The 5000-nt window shown below is 49.0% G+C and overlaps 1 pseudogene; it reads right to left on the bottom strand.

Moving 5' to 3' along the window:
* Positions 1-27: 27 nt before the first annotated feature.
* LOC148582855 (uncharacterized) lies at positions 28-3939 on the bottom strand (annotated as a pseudogene).
* Between the last annotated feature and the right edge of the window lie 1061 nt (positions 3940-5000).

Raw genomic sequence — 5000 nt, 5'->3', positions numbered from 1 at the left:
GAATCTGAGCTCATTCTATAGGTCTTGCTTGTGAGAAACTGATGCTGGAGCATAGACTTATGTAGCCATCCATTCCAAGTTGTAGTCTAGGGACGTGTATTCTATAGTGATGGTCTAGGTTCCAATGTGAGAGTTGGGACAGCCATATTTTTGGATTTGTTTCAATTAATCCAAGAGCCACCAGCTGCACTTTTCGAAGGAACATAGCAGCTGCCAGCATCTTTTTAGAAATTTTTACAGAGCAAGAAAACGGATGCAGCAATCAAAGGGCTGCCATTAATTAGTCTAACGCCTTTACTATTTTAGACAATTAATGCTTTCTAAAGCTCAATCCCTTGCTTGTTGAGTAGGAATTCGATCAATTGCTATCAATGCCAGGAGGCAGATCAAGATTCATGGGAACGATAACCTTTTCCGAGAAGAGTAAAGCGAGGGATAGGATAGATGAATAGGTTTAAGCCTTTATCCGCTTGGAGGGATGAATTTCAAATTTTTAAGGCTTCGTTTTTCTCCGGCAAGCAGCTAGGGAAGCATTTATTCCCAAGCGATAAGAAGCCTGAAAGCGATTCTGACACAAGATACGATGACAGGAAGGGAATTCGATCATAAATAGACAGAAAAAAACTAGGCTCCTTTCTTTCTCATAGGAGGGGTTCGCATCCAACCCTTATCGATACCCCTCGCTAGGACATTTAAGTGAGTCGGGTTTCGATCCGGTTCCGAAATGAGGCGGTGTTACCAATGACTCGATACCCCGCTGCTACCGAATTAAGTTCGTCCTTCCCCCCTTTCCCTATAATAAAGTGCAGGCCCCCGTAGATAGATGTCCCATATAGCCCCTCCTCTCCGGGGTTGGGTCGAAAAAAGAATCGAATTGGGTTGAGAGAAGTTTATGAATCGAGTGAAAATTAAAAAGAAAAATCGTAAATAAAAATGGGCAAGTGTGCTTGCTTATTTTTATTATATTAGAATTATAAAAATACCAAAAATATGAAGAAGAACTAAGGCACTTGCTTCGGCGAAACCTTTCTCCGTCGTTACGGAGTTCTTCTGCTCTAATCTCCGAAATCGAGGATCAGCTGCCTTTACATTATTTAAGGGGGAGTTAGTATTGATTCATGCAAAGATGCTCCTCTGAAGCTGGAGTAAGGGATTGTCCACCTCACCGCCCCGAAGAGCAGTGGCTTTGTTGTTTTGCACGCCTACAGAGAGAGACTCAAAAAGTACCGGCGCTCAATCGAAAGAAAGAGAAATCAACTATATGCTTAACTCATGCCCTAGGAATCCCTAGACACAGGGGGTACGAGCTAATCTTTTACTGGAGGGAAAGCTGGGGAAAAGCATAGAGCGTGCGGGCTCAGCTCTCGCCCTCCTCCCGCCCGTGACGCTCCCAAACCGATCGCTATCGTTTTCTTGCTTTCTTGTTGTCTTGAATTGTTATAGAACGGCTTTATATCAGGTATAGTTGGTAGAATGAAGTGGGATGAAGCCTTAGTGGATATAGCAAGTGTGCCGGGAATAACGGCTGGCATAGAAGTCTCTCGCACGCAAGGAGATGCTGCTGCTGGATGTCACGGTTCCGGGGCGCCATCATGATCCTTTTCTCTGGAACAATCGAGGGCACTGCCTTCCTTCAGCTTTCAGAGGTAGGGGCGGCATCAATCATCGCTCAGTGAGCTATTTATTGCCGCCAATAGCGCTTCGCTTGCATGCAAGGCGGCACGCCAGGTAGAGCTATCGCGCGCGGGCGAAGGAGATGCATTTCAGGTACTGGTAGTACTGGACAAGCTCTCAGGGAATAATCTCTTTCTTATTTCTGCCTTTCTTTCCCATGACGACTAGGAACAGGCAAATCAAAAATTTCACTTCGAATTTCGGACCTCAACATCCTGCTGCTCATGGTGTTTCACGATCAGTATTGGAAATGAACGGAGAAGTGGTGGAACGTGCGGAACCACATATTGGATTACTCCAGTGCGGCACGAAGCCGCTGACGCCGAGTCGGCTCCTATGCCGCTAGCTATGCCCTGCTTGGTCCCCCGGCACGGTGGAGGTTCCGTAGCGCGTCATGAGCACCGGGCGGTTGAGCAACTCAAGCGAACCGCCCTACCTTACTACAACATAGGGACAGAAGGGAGAAGGTTGTGAAGGTGGCCTCGTTATCCACACCTCCGGTCGGATGAATGGAGGACCGACCGACCCGGGTTTTCATGAGCGTTGGCGGGTCCTGGAGTGCCTGTCAAGGGCGCTAGCGCATACCCCGGGGTGATCATCACCACCTGCACCTCACATCTCGGCACAGTGGAACGTGTAACCCGCCTGCTGTCTCATTCAACTACATTTGTTCCTGTAATCCATAGCCTAACAGAACGCAGCAGCGAGGGACAACCCGCCCATACAGCCAGCGGGGAGGATGGCACTACTGGCAAAGACCGTCTGGCGAAAACGCCGCAGGCGCGAAGCGTGGTAGGCCTGCGCCGGGGGAGCATAGCATAGGGAGGAAAGGGAGCCCGGACGGTGGAAGAGCCAGGGGAGGCCGGGTCATTTGACGGAAATGGAAGGCTTTTCCCTATTAGAGAAGGCCCTATGAAGTAAAGGGAAGTGCATGAATTCTTGGAAAAAGAGGGAGCGAGCCTATATAAAAAATAAAAAATGTAATAAAGTAAATTCAATGAATAGATAGAGTCAACGGTACGACAGACAGCGCTGCCTACACACGCGAATTAGCTTCCGAGGTCGAGCAGTCTCAATTTCACTACAGGGATTTGCGAATGAATGCTGGACTGGGCCACCTCGAATGGCGTGAGCCGCATGCGGGGAGACCCGCACGTACGGTTTTTAGGGGGATCTGGTCGAAAGACCGGCCGGCGCCCACCCGACTAGAGGGACTGAGAAATTAATAGAGTACAAAACTTATCTTCAAGCTTTACCTTATTCTGATCGTTTAGAGGGCGATCGCGGAGTCACTGAATGAAGTCCTCCGTTTCTTTCGGAGGTGCTGACCCGCAGCGAGGCAGAGATGACTAAGTGACATATGGAATATGGCGACGACAACAGCATGTCGTAGAAGGAGATAACAGGTGGAGCCAACGACCCACTAAGACTAACGTATCTACAACTACATCCCCGAGCGGCAGTCAAACGGGGGCGTGAATGCAAGATGCCAGCGGAATGATCGGCCGGACAGAGGCTAGGGCTGCTTCCTTCCCACCGCGTCCTTCCTTGTGTGTCGGAGATATAAAGCGAGTGCACCGGAAAAGAACGGGAACTGGGTCGATCTATTCTATGGCGAAGCATCCGAAGCATAACTGCACACTCACACGATCTTTGCCGAGAGATAGGAGCATTCGGTGGAACCGGTGAACTACACTTGCTTCTGGATAGATGTGTGGGACAGAGGGCTCGTGGTACCTGCTGCCCACCCTTCCTCCTCTGCTTTGAGAACCGTGTGAACGGAGAGTGGGCAGAAGGGAAGGAGGTCCTCATACGGAGTCGCACACTTACTTGAGCAGTGCGGGAGACTGGGGAATGGGTCGAGTAAACTCCCCTGGGGCCGGAAAAATAATAGACGAAGCTTTACTTAGATAGGGCTTTGATTTGATTGGTATTGATTTTCTCTTAGTAATTGGAAAGGAGGGCGCCTGGGTATGTTATAGAAAGGGAAGGCAGAGGTAGTACTTCGAATGGCGAAGAGAGGCGGCTCGGCAGGGAAGGAATGGGAAATCATCAAGGATGACTTCTTTGTTGGCGAAACGAAGGGCTAAATAGCGCCAGTGATTCTCTGAGCCGGTCTGGATTTCCAACGCCTCGGGAAACTGGTCGAGATAGATGACAGCACCTTTTTCCTCTCTTCCTTACCGGGGGGGGCAATCTTCTCTTATGGCCTTCACCTCCCGCCCGGCCCGGAAATAGAACCCAGCCCCCTTCTGATCCATTCATTTCTGCAAGCAGGGGGGATCCAGAGCTAAGCCCCCCTTCTATTGCATAACCTAAAAAAATAAGCAAAGTACCAAAGTGGTTGCGGGAACGATACGCTTTGGTTACCTTACCGGCGAACGCTTCAAAAGGCGACCAGCTTTCAATACTAGTTGTTACGTTACGCTGCTATTTTTCCAATATCATTGAATAGCATGGCCTGGGGCTAAGGTAACTCAAGTGGGAGAGCCGTGTTATGGGTGACCTTATTGCACGGTTCAGAGAGCACTTGTGTATGTGATGCAAGTGAACGTGTACGAAAAAGCTGTCGTAAAGTTTCGTTGTTCGTTCCGTCGTCGACCCTATCTATGTTTCTACGATGGCCCAAGAACACGCTCATTCTTCAGCCGTAGAGAGACTTTTGAATTGTGAGGTACCATTACGAGCTCAATATATACGAGTGTTATTCCGTGAAATAACTCGAATTTCAAATCATTCACTTGCTTTAACTACTCATGCTATGGATGTGGGAGCATCAACTCCGTTCCTGTGGGCTTTTGAGGAGCGGGAGAAATTGTTGGAATTCTATGAAAGAGTCTCGGGAGCCAGGATGCATGCCAGTTTCATACGACCAGGTGGAGTGGCACAAGATCTGCCTCTTGGCTTATGTCGAGATATTGATTCCTTCACACAACAATTTGCTTCTCGTATCGACGAATTAGAAGAGATGTCAACCGGCAACCGTATCTGGAAACAACGATTAGTGGATATTGGTACTGTCACTGCACAGCAAGCAAAGGATTGGGGATTCAGTGGTGTAATGTTAAGAGGTCGTGCGACATGAAGACATTGATAGCAATATGGGGGAAGTTCCCATCAGGCAACAACGGTTCTGCCTGACCCTACTTAAGCATGCATATTATGTCAGTGAAGACTTGGTGTGAAGCCTTGGAGCTTACGTTAGAAGAGCAAAAGGCCCGGGGCTAGGGTGAGCTGAGGGGGGACAGCGTAAGTGAGCGAATGTGTGTAAGCCCAGTCAAACATGACTGTTCTAGGCGGGGCGGGCCACCCACCTTCGAATGGTG

The sequence above is a fragment of the Corylus avellana genome, unplaced genomic scaffold, assembly GCF_965113065.1.
Source record: "Corylus avellana unplaced genomic scaffold, dhCorAvel1.hap1.2 HAP1_SCAFFOLD_17, whole genome shotgun sequence".
In the NCBI taxonomy this organism is placed as follows: Eukaryota; Viridiplantae; Streptophyta; class Magnoliopsida; order Fagales; family Betulaceae; genus Corylus; species Corylus avellana.
This window is presented reverse-complemented; position numbering and strand designations above follow the sequence as displayed.